General features: G+C 35.0%; 1 pseudogene; it reads left to right on the top strand.

The window, feature by feature from the left end:
- The first annotated feature begins 4,224 nt into the window (after positions 1-4,224).
- On the top strand, positions 4,225-12,411 carry LOC122735020 (annotated as a pseudogene).
- Positions 12,412-12,623: the final 212 nt, after the last annotated feature.

The raw sequence follows: 12,623 nt of genomic DNA, 5'->3' as shown, positions 1-12,623 counted from the left end.
GTATTTTTAATTTGTTCTTTTTCCAGCTTTTTTAGTTTTAAGTCCAATTCATTGATCTCATCTTTCTCTTTTTTATTCATGTAAGCATTTAGAGATATAAAATTTCCCCTAAGCACTGCTTTGGCTTCATCCCACAGGTTTTGATATATTGTCTCATTATTGTTATTCTTTTGGATAAAGTTATTGATTGTTTCTATGATTTGTTTTTTGGCCCACTCATTATTTAGGATAAGATTATTTAGTTTCCAATTGATTTTCAGTCTACCTTTCCATGGCTCTTTATTGCATGTAATTTTTATTGCATCATGATCTGAGAAGGATGCATTTACTATTGCTTCCTTTCTATATTTGACTATGATAGTTTTGTTCCCTAATACAAGGTCAGTTTTTAAATATGTGCCATGTACTGCTGAGACCATCTATATTCCTTTCTATCTCCATTAAATATTCTCCAGATATCTACCATATCTAAATTTTCTAATATTCTATTCACCTCTTTAATTTCTTTCTTATTTATTTTGTGGTTAAATTTATCTAATTCTGAGAGGGTAAGGTTCAGATCCCACATTAGTATAGTTTTGCTATCTATTTCCTCTTATAAGTCATTTACCTTCTCCTTTAAGAATTTGGGTGCTATATTACCTGGTACATACAAGTTTAGTATTGATATTACTTCATTATCTATGGTACCTTTTAGCAAGATGCAGTTTCCTTCTTTATCTCTTTCAATTAGATCTATTTTTGATTTTGCTTTTTCTGAGATAAGGATTGCTACCCCTGTTTTTTTTTTTTACTTAAATTGAAGCATACTATATTCTTCTGCAATCTTTTATCTTTACTCTGTATCTCTCTGCTTATGAACAACCTATTGTAGGATTCTGATTTTTAATCCACTCTGCAATTTGCTTCCCTTTTATGGGAGAGTTCATCCCATAATATTATTAACTGTTTATTTCCATCCATACTCTTCCCCTTTGTACTCTTTTTTTCTTCATTAACCCTATTCCTCCTCATGAGTGTTTTTCTTCTGATCACTGCCTCCACAATCTGCCCCCCCTTTTATCAGCTTCCCTTCCATTTCTTTCTCCTTTCCCCCCTGCTTCTGCCCTCCCTTCTATCAATACCACCCTTTTCCCCTTACCCTTTTAATTAAAGAGTAAGCCAAGTTTCTTTATATAAATTGGTATATGTTATGCCCTACATGAACCAAATCTGATGAGAACAGCATTGAAACAATGCTCATCCTCCTTTCTTTCATTCTATTGTAATAGGTTCTTTTTGTGCCTCTTCATATGATATGATTAACCCTATTCCACACTCCCTCCCTCTCCTCTCCCTATTCTCCTTTTATTTTTCCCCTTAAGTTTCTTTACATCATCACATCAAAGTCAATTTAATAACAATAACTTAATAAAGATACAGATCCCAAGAATTAAAAGTATTATCCTCCCTCATAGGGATATAAGAAATTTAACCTTATTAAGCAACCTCCCCCCCCTTTACCTATATATATATATATATAGTTTAAGTCTTGTATTTGGAGATCAGACATTGAATGCCTATCTTTTCCCCTAAAAGATAATGCTCAGTCTTGCTGGGTGGTTGATTCTTGATTGTAATCTGACCTCCTTTGCTTCTGGAATATCATATTACAAGTCCTGTGTTCCTTTAATGTTGAAGCTGCCAGGTCCTATATAATCCTGAAAGTGGCTCCATGATATTTAAATTATTTTTGGCTGTTTGGAGTATTTTCTCCTTCACCTGATAATTCTGGAATTTGGCTATAATATTCCTTGAAGTTTTCCTTTTGGGCTCTCTTTCGGGAGTTGATCAATGCATTCTTTCAACGATGATTTTATCCTCTGATTCTATGATATCAGGGCAGTTCTCCTTGATAATTTCCTGAAATATGGTGTCTAGACTCAATTCTTGATCATACCTTTCAGGTTGTGCAATAATTCTCCTGGATCTATTTTCTAGGTCAGTTGTATTTTAAATGAGGTATTTCAGATTTTCTTCTATTTTTTTATTCTTTTGATTCTGCTAGACAGATTCTTGGTGTCTCATGGAGTCATTAGTTCCCATCTGCCTAACTTTATTATTTTTTTTTTGGTGGGGCAATGAGGGTTAAGTGACTTACCCAGGATCACACAGCTAGTAAGTGTCAAGTGTTGGAAGCTGGATTTGAACTCAGGTCCTCCTGCATCCAGGGCCAGTGCTTTATCTACTGTGCCACCTAGCTGCCCCCCAATTTTGATTTTTAGGGCACTATTTTCCTTAGTAAGCTTTTGCACCTCCTTTTCCATTTGGCCAATTTTTTTCTCCCATTTGGCCAACTGTATTTTTTAAAGAATTGTTTTTATCTGTCAATTTTTGTACTTTTTTTTCCCCAGCAGAACTCTCATTTCACTTCCCATTTTTCTTATACCTCTCTCATTTCATTTTTAAAAGCCTTTTTGAGCTCTTCCAAGAAGGCCCTTTGGTCTTGAGACAAGATCATCTTCCCATTTGAATCTTCACTTGTAGGCATTTTGACAAACTCATCTGAGATTGTGTTTTGGTTTTCCCTTTCACCATAGAAGCTATCACTGCTAAAGGTTCTTTGTTGTTTCTTACTCATATTGTAGAGTATTTTTAAACTTATAAACTTGAAGTCTGCTCCTGGGGCATAGGGGTCATTGTTTCAAGCTTCTTACCACTTCTTACCACTTCTTATCACTCTCACTCTCTGTGTCGAGCTGTGCTGAGTCACCATCCCCTTTCACTCAAGTGAGGCAGACCTTTCCTGAAGTCTTCTAAATGATCTTAAGTAAGAAGACTATGTCTCTCTGTCTTTTTGTATGTTCTGTATATACAGAATCCATTTAGAGAATTGATTTAATGTTGTTCTTAAGGGAAACACAGGAGAGTTCAGGCAATTCCCTGGCTTCTATCCACCATCGTGGCTCTGTCCCTGAGAATCAGTCCTTTTTTACTTGTGGAATGATATTAGAGTGTTTGCAAAGGGAAGTAGAACATGATAGAATCTATTGACTTGTATACTTCTATAAATTATAGCTTAATTGTTGGTATTTGAAATTCAAAATACTTGATTAGTTAATAAAAATCTACTTTAATATTAAAGAAAAAAGCTTAACTATATAAATTCTGACATTCTTGTAATGAAAAAAGTTCACGGAGTAAAATTTTAGCTGATTTGTGGGTGATCTGATAATTTCTTCTTGGAGAGACAAACAGTGGAGTTGACAAAGCTGTTCATTTGCCAAAGAAAATAAGAGATACCTTTTTGTGGGACAATTAGCTGTTTCATCTTGGAGTGCTTCTTGTAAGAATAAGAAAAAAGAGAATTGTGTGGATAAATGTATTTTCTTCAGCTGCATCTGATAGAGAAGACAAGAAAAGTAGAGGAATTTTATAAAGTTTGACATTTCCTAAGGCAAATAAAAATACACTGTGACACTTGATGCCTCCAATGTGAAGAAAAAATCAGGGGAGTGACTATGCTGGAAAATATGGTTGAGGTTTAAGAAATGAAAGAATCTAAATGCTTTTTTAGATCACTCATGAAAATTATACCTATATGTGATGAATATTTCTGTCAGCCAAAATCACAAAAATTAATTAATTATATCTTAACAGAAAGGAAATATCTACTTACACATTCAAGTCACTTAAATACATATTTATTAAATGCTTATTTTCAAATACTGTGCTGGGCAAAGAGTATGCAATGATAAAAATCTCTGACTTTGGGGGCAGCTAGATGGCGCAGTGGATGGAGCACCGGCCTTGGATTCAGGAGTACCTGAGTTCAAATCCGACCTCAGACACTTAACACTTACTAGCTGTGTGACCTTAGGCAAGTCACTTAACCCCAATTGCCTCACTAAAAAAAAAAAAAAAAATCTCTGACTTAAAGTAACTCATATTTTCCTTGGAGTTTTATACAACTGGTACCAATAAAGCACGGTCAAAGGTACATTGAGGGAAATAGCACACTTGTGCCTTAAGAAAATAATTTTATATCCCTATATAAAATGTGAACTAGATAATATAGAGATTTTAAATAAGGAGACTAATTAGTAGGCTATTATATTACAAGCAAGATGTGATGATGGACTGAAATATGGTGATGGTTATTTAAATGGAGAAAAAAAAGAACCAATTATAAAGTGTTAAGTTAGAATCAAATGACTTGACTACTGATTGTAAGTACTGCTAAGAGAGGGGGAAAAGACCAGAACAATCTATCTCTGACTATACGCCTTTTGGACTGAGTTCATAGTTATATTAAGAATAAGAACAGTTGGAGGAGGAGAAAGTTTAAGTGGGAGGTGGATGATTGGTTCTATTTTAGATACATTGAGTTTACAGATATTGTATCTAATTAGATTAATTCTCACAATCGTTCTGCTTCACAAATAAAAGATTGTTCAAAATATCACATTCTCCCCACCATGAACAGTGATGGAAGCAGTTCTATTTTGGACATACCAAGAAACCTATTTCATGAAAAATGATGTATCCAACAGGTAGTTGGTGATGTGAGCCTGAGGTTGAGCAGAGGGATTAGGAATGTTTGGAGAGCTATATCTTTTGCCATTATATATGCATCCATGAAACTAAATGAGAAAGAAAAAATAACTAGGTCTTGGACAGAGAAACAGAAGATACCAAAAGTTAGAGAGATAGGAAATCTATGATATCCAACAAAGAATCCTGATAAGAGCCTGCACAGTGTGTGCAGTGACTTAAGTGAGCAGGACAAGGAGAATGTTTTTTTTAATTTTATTTTTTCTCAATTACATATAAAAATACATTTTAACTTTTTTTTATTTGAGGATTAAATTCTCTCTCTACCTCACTCCCCATACATCCTTGAGGAGGCAAGCAATTTGATATAGTGTATACATATGAAATCATGAAAACATTTCCATATTAACTGTGCTGCAAATGAAAACACAATTTTTAAAAGTATTCTTCTATCTGTTTTCAGATGCCATCAGCCTTTTCTCTAGAAGCGCATGTCATTTTTCTAAATTCTTGGGATAAATGGTATTAAGTCCTTTTTATTAATGAGAATAAGTAAGTCATGTTGATATTGTATACAGTGATCGCCTGGTTCTGTTAATTTCACTTTGAAGCAGTTTATATGTCTTCCTAGGTTTTTCTTAAAGCATAGTGCTCATCATTTCTTATAGCACAAGAATATTTCATCACAATCATATACCACAACTTATTCAACCAATTATCAATTGATGGGCACTTCTTCAATTTCCAAATTTTGTCACCACAAATAGTGCATTAGTGTATCAATTTTTCCATCCACCCTCCCACATTTGTCATTTTCCTTTTCTATCATATTAGCCAATCTGAAAGTTGTGAGGTCATGCCTTAATTCAGTTTTTCTAATCAATGGTGAGTTAAAGCATTTTTTCATATGACTTTAGATTAACTTTGATTTCTTCACCTGAAAACTGCCTGTTCATATCCTTTGACCTTTTATCAATTGGAGAATGAATTGTATTCTTATAAATTTGATGCATTTCTCTATATATTTAAGAAATGAGGCCTCACTAAGATAAACTTGCAGAATTCTCTCCTGCAAATTCCCTGCTTTATTTCTTTTCTTGGTTGGTTTGGGTTAGATTGTTTAAACACTTTTTAATTTAATGTGATCAAAATTATCGTTCCTATATCCCATAATGCTCTATCTTATTTGATCATAAATCAGGGCAATATTTAACAATAACAATTTCATCATAAATAAAATTATGAATAATATAAAAATCCATTAAATGCAGTGAATGACCAACAATAATTCTACAAGACAGATACTGAAGTATGCTACAGACCTTCTGACAGAGAGATAATGGACTCAAGATGAAACATAGGACAGATATTGTTGGACAAGGACAATGTGGTCATTTGTTTTGCTTGACTATTCAGCAGAAAATAGAGATTCACATTTTCACTATATATGTGAAAGCTCATTTTATTTGGTCTTTTCTAAGTGTAGACTAAAAAAAAATGAAGAAAAGAAAAACAAAAAGGGGGGGAGGTTATGTTTGTAACTAGTGAGGATCTCTGTAACGACAGCCTGGAAAACAATCTGCACATTTGTTTGAGTGGGCCCCGACTGCAGGTCAGATCCTGAATTAGAAGAAATTCTGAATGAGTACTGTAAGAATCAGGTTTTTTGGGGCAGCTAGGTGGCACAGTGGATAGAGCACTGGCCCTGGAGTCAGGAGTACCTGAGTTCAAATCCGGCCTCAGACACTTAACACTTACTAGCTGTGTGTCACTTAACCCCAATTGCCTCACTAAAAAAAAAAAAAAAAGAATCAGGTTTTTTGGGAGGTGGCACAGCTAGGTGGTGCAGTGAATAGAGCACCAGCTGTGGATTCAGGAGGACTTGAGTTCAAATCCGGCCTCAGACACTTGACACTTACTAGCTTTGTGACTCTGGGAAAGTCACTTAACCCTCATTGTCCTGCCAAAAAAACAAACAAAAAAACAAAACAAAACAAAACAAAGAAAGAACCTGTGTTCTCTGGTATTAAATCATCAGGATTTTATTTCATTTGGGGTCTTTTTTATGCTCTGTGGAATCAGCTGAAATTGTTCTAATTTTGCATATGTATTAATTTGGGGGGGTCTATTTATTAGAGTGTTGGAAAAGCCCATTTGGTTTCATGACCTAGCATTTTTCTTTAATTATTTCAGAGTTATTAGAATATCCCTATCCTTGTTCACGGTGGAGAGAAAGAGTCATATTTTTGTACAGTCTTTTATATCTAAAGCAGATAAAATTTGAAAAATAGTCTAATTATAGAAAATATCATAATAAATTTTCTGAGTTTCTTAAGGTTGTGACTGTAAAATTGGAATTACTTTTGTGATTTGAAACATTATTACATGAGTCGATTAAAGATGGAGTATTCCTAAATAGTTTGATAATTTATCATTCCATAGAATTTTATAAATATTATAGTCCACTTGCAATTAATAATACTTTGCCAATTGTTCAAATTTTTCCTATCAAGATTGCTTCTTACACTTGATACAGTTGTATAGCCTGTGTTTTCCTATTCATAATTTTTGTTCTCTGTGAAGAATTACATTATGAAAAAAAATATTAACATATATCACAAATGTTTGTCACATCAGAAGTTGCCTGAATCACAGGCTTCCTCAGCAAAGTTAGAAATAGAAAGAATATGTCTCTATGGATTTACATAGTAGATTTAAAGAAACATTTCTTCATTTTTGGAAATCTCAGTATAAAAATCTCCAAATATAGTTTTAAGGAGAAACAATTACAAATGTGTAGCTGGAATATATATATATATATATATATATATATATATATATATATATATATATATATATATATATATATATATATATATATATATATATATATATATATATATATATATATATATATATATATATATATGAGATGAATAATATAAATCTGTTTCCATTTAGTCTGGGAGGTTGAATGGCTCAGAGTGGTCACACGGTCTGCTCCTTAGAACATTTTGTCAACTCTGCCCTACTTTGAAATAACTATAAATAGAGAATGAATTTACTTAGGAAAATGAAAATTATTCCTTTTTGCATATACATTTTTCACAAGATACTTCCATTAGGAGGCATGCTATGATGTTAATGAAATCTTCCTTCTTTTCTCTCAAAACAACCAGCATGGTAATTATCCATAAGGCATCAAATTTCTTATCTCTTAACAGGACATAAAAAGCTCTGTTGAATACTTGAGCTACTTTTCAATCATTTCATAACTATAGAAATGACTATCATTTGACACAAATTTTATAACATAAATGGAAAAGCTCTTTTACTGAAATTAATTTCAATCTTTAAAAATGAATTTATAATAATGACCAAGATCTAGTCACAAAAATGAATGGGATATCTGCTAGTTTCAATTCATTTGATAGTTTTTCATCTAACATACTGATCTTAATTTTAGGCAACCTAAGCAAAGGTCTTTCTTATAAAGACTTATTTTTATTGGGCATTAATGAAAAAGGTTGGACTCAGGGCATTTGTTTTGAGGGATAAAGGAGTCCCACAGCAAATCTTAAGGAAAATGTAGCATTGCCTATTGGATAAAGTCCCTCTTTGAAACATACTAGTTATGTGATTCTCATCAAGTCATTCCCAGGCAACTATAGAGAGACTGTATTTCACAGAGAAGGTGTAGGTTGACATTATTACAGAATATTCCTCATCGGAAAATCTAAACCTTGACAAAATTTTTCCTGGTGATATATTATAATAATAACAATAATAAAAACTTTTGAAGACTGTCTCTTCAGTTTTAAGAGGGTTTGTAATATGCTTTGGTTGAGGAAGTAGACACATCAGTGGAATTATTGGTCCTTGAGGCACTAAAATATTTAATTAAAAGACCATCATAAATTGTTTCTTTTTTTTTCTTTGTATCTCCAGGATCTAGCACAATTCTTGGCATATAGTAAGTGCTTATTGATTTATAGATTGATTATTCACCTAATGTAAGCTCATGTTGTAGCATCCAATTTTAAAAGATGAAGTTAAAAAGAAAATGATTTTTCTAGGATCAAAAGATTCTCAAAAGTATCAGCATACATATATATATGTATATATCTGTGTGTGTGTATATATACATATATATATAAATAAATTAAACAATTTCTAATCATACTCAAGGACAAGGGGAGATGGCTAAAATATTTGGAAAATACATATTTTAGAATTAAGCAGGAAAAGGGAATTAAAAGCTTACAAACTACTTAAAGTTAAATGCTTGTATATCAAGTAGATAGTTGGAAGATATTGAATTTTGAAAGGATTAAGGGGAAAAAATAAAAGACCATTCCTCATAATTGATAATTTCACAGGAGAAAAAATAATTCATTGTATAATAGAAGTCATTAAAGTATAATGGAATAATTAGAAAGGCTTCTGTTATGTACTGGGCAAGGGCACATAACACTTAGCTTGGGTATGGGTGCACTGTCTCTATGGGGATAATCATCGGCTCAAAACTGGAAGAATATACTTTATCTAGAGTGCCAGTCTATGTGTACTCATCTCCATAGAAGTACAGCAGTTCAGGAGGCTCCCCTGATAGCCTCTATTACATTAAAATTCTCTGTCTGTGAGATTCAGGAAATAAACTTATTAATGCAAAGGTCAAATCTAATAACAAATTAGAAGAAAGGATAAAGTACAAAAGACACTGAAGACATTTATACCATATCTACTCGACCTGCACCAAAAAGCAATTGATATAGGTGGTTTTGGGGGTGGAGCCAAGATGGTAGATGAAAGAAATTAAATGCACAGAGCTCCTGAAACAATTACACCCCAAAACAGCAATAAAACAACTCCTGGAGCAGCAAAATCCACACAAAGAGGGGCTGAGGTTATTTTCCAGGCAAAGACAGATTAGAGGGGGCCATGCTCAGTGTCAAACAGAGACCAATCCCGAGATTGAGCCAACACAATTAGGAAGCAGGCTGTGACAGAGACTTCCAAATCATCTACAGCACCAGCATCTTTTACAACTAAGCTTATGGTAATGGTGAGAGGGCTGAATGGCTGGGCGGAGGATGGGGGCATATATAGGGGTGTCTTCAGGATCTAAGGAAGAATTCAGTTATCCCACCCCAACAGAGAACCAGGAAGAAACCTTGAGTGGTGGGGGCCCAGGTGGGGAAGGAGAACAGGCTTATCAGAGCTAAGAGCCACAGAACAAAAAGTTTTGCTGGCTGGTTAATTAGCAAGTTGAATGGAGGTTATCTTCAGACCAGAGAACAAGCCAGGCAATAGAAAAACCTGTCCTCCATCAAACCAAGACACCTGGGACCCTCTGAAGTTTGGGATAGTATAGCTTGGCAGTAGGGCCCCACTGCAAAAGGGAGTTAAAAGTCAAGTAAAAGACAGCAAGATGAGCAAGTAAAGAAAGTTGAGAATTATAGAAAGGTTCTTTAGCAACAAGAAAGATCAAGGTACACCCTCAGAAGAGAATAACAACCCCAGGGCCCCTACAGACAAAGCTTCCAAGAAAAATATGAATTGGTCTCAGGCCATGGAAGCCCTCAAAAGGGACTTTGAAGAGAAAGTAGGAGAGATAGAAGGAAAATTTAGAGAGATGGAGGAAAGAATGGAAAGATAAATGAGAACAATGCAGGAGAGTCATGAGAAAAAAGGCAATAGCTTGAAAAGCCAAATGGAAAAGGACATATCAAAGCACTCAGAAGAAAATAATTGCCTAAAAATTAGAATTGAACAAATGGAAGCTAGCGACTTTAAGAGAAACTGATACACAGTAAAGCAACTTCAAATGAATAAAATAAAATTTAAAAATAGAGGGAAATATAAAATATCTCCTTGGAAAAACAGCTAACCTAGAAAACCTGAAAACCATGACCAAAATAAGAGTTTAGAAGCATCTTCCAAAAAATTGTCAGAGATAATTGCCCTGATATTCTGGAAGCAGAAGGTAAAGTAGAAATTGAAAGAATCCACCAATCACCTCCTGAAAGTGATGCCAAAAGGAAAACCTCTAGGAATATTATATCTAAATTCCAGAGCTCCTAGGTCAAGGAGAAAATATTGTAAACAGCTAGAAAAAAGATATTCAAATAATGTGAAGCTTCAATAAGGATAAAACAAGATCTAGAAGCATCTACATTAAAGGACCAGAGGGCATCGAATATGATATTCAGGAGGGCAAAGGAACTGAGACTACAGCCATGAATAACTTACCCAGTAAAACTGAGTATGTTTCAGAGGAAAAAAAATGGACTTCAATGAAAAAAAGGATTTTCAGACATTTGTGATGTAAAGACCTGAAATTAATAGAAAATTTGACTTTCAAATACAAGACACTAAAGAAGCATCAAAAGGTAAAGAGGAAAAAGAAATCACGAGGGATATTAAAAAATTAAACTCTTTACATTCCTACCTGGGAAGATAATACTTCAAACTCATAAGAAGGTTCTCAGTATTAGGGTAGCTGAAAGGAATACAGTTAGAGGACATAGTTCTGAATTGAATATGAAGGGATGATCTCTTTGGGATACAGACCTAGCAGTGGTACCCCTGGGTCAAAGAGTATGAAGAGTCCCATAGCCCTTTGGGCATAGTTCCAAATTGCTCTCCAAAATGGTTTTATCACTTCACAGCTCCACCAACAATGCATTAATTAGTGCTCCAATTTTTCCACAGCTTCTCCAACATTTATTATTTTCCTTTTTTGTCTTACTACATGGGGAAAGGTGTCTCAAAAGTGGTTGAGCACATTAATAAAACTATTGCCCTGACCCTGGTTAGCAACAAACTAATTGTTATGGAACAGAAGAAGATTGACAACTTGATGATTGAGATGGACAGCACTGAGAATAAAACTAAATTTGGTGCAAATGTCATTTTGGGAGTATCTCTGGCTGTTTGTAATGCCGGAGCTTCTGAGAAAGGCATCTCCCTCTTCTGGCATATTGCTGACCTTGCCCAGCAATGATGAAGTCGTCCTGCCAGTTCCAGCCTTCAATGTAATCAATGGAGGCTTCCATGTGGGTAATAAGCTAGCCATGCAGGAGTTCATGATCCTGCCGGTTGGTGCAGTAAACTTCAAGGAGGCCATGAGCATTGGAGCTGAGGTCTACTACAACCTGAAAAGTGTGATTAAGCAGAAAAATGCCAGCAACATAGGGCATTAAGATGGCTTTGCTTCTAATATCCTGGAGAATAAGAAAACTGAAGCTGCTAAAGAATCCCATTGGTAAGGCTGGCTATACTGATAAGGTCATAATTGTCATGGATGTGGCTGCCTCAGAATTCTTCTGATCTTTGGAAAGATAGCTTGGACTTCAAGTCACCTGATGATGCCAGCAGATACATCTCCCCTTCTGAGCTTGATGACCTCTATAAGTGCTTCATCAAGGACTATCCAGTGGTGTCTATTGAAGATACCTTTGCTCAGGATGATTGGGAAGCTTGGAAGAATTTCACTGCTACTGCTGGTATCCAGGTAATAGGGGATGATCTCACCATGACAAATACCAAGCATATTGAAAAGGCTGTGAGTGAGAAAGCCTGCAACTGCCTCCTACTCAAAGTGAACCAGATTGGCTCCATGACTGAATCTCTCAAGGAGTGCAAGCTAGCCCAGTCCACTGGGTGGGGAGTTATGGTTTCTCATTGTTCTGGGGAGATTGAAGATACCTTCATTGAAGACCTGGTGGTGGGTCTCTATACTGGGCAAATAAAGACTGGTGTCCTCTGCCAATGTGAGCATCTGCCAAGTATAAATAGTTTCTCAGAATTGCGGAAGAGCTGGGCAGCAAGGCTAAATTTACTGGAAGGAACTTCAGAAACCCATGGGCCAAGTAACCTCTCCAGAAAGCCTCAGAGCCAGCAGTCCTGAGTCTCCTCCATAGAAGTGTGCTCCTGTCCTAAGAACAGGCAGCTTTGAGTACTAGACCAGTTTGTTTGGGGTCAGGGTTTTTTTTCTGTTTAACTCTCCCTCTCCCTCCACTTTTCTGTGATGTTCTCACTTCTTTGTTAGAACTGTCTTATCAGAGAATGTACCTGATCATCTGGCA

This window comes from Dromiciops gliroides, chromosome 1 (genome assembly GCF_019393635.1).
Source record: "Dromiciops gliroides isolate mDroGli1 chromosome 1, mDroGli1.pri, whole genome shotgun sequence".
Taxonomy (NCBI): domain Eukaryota; kingdom Metazoa; phylum Chordata; class Mammalia; order Microbiotheria; family Microbiotheriidae; genus Dromiciops; species Dromiciops gliroides.
Note: the sequence above shows the minus strand (reverse complement) of the source record. Positions and strands in the feature narration are given on the sequence as shown.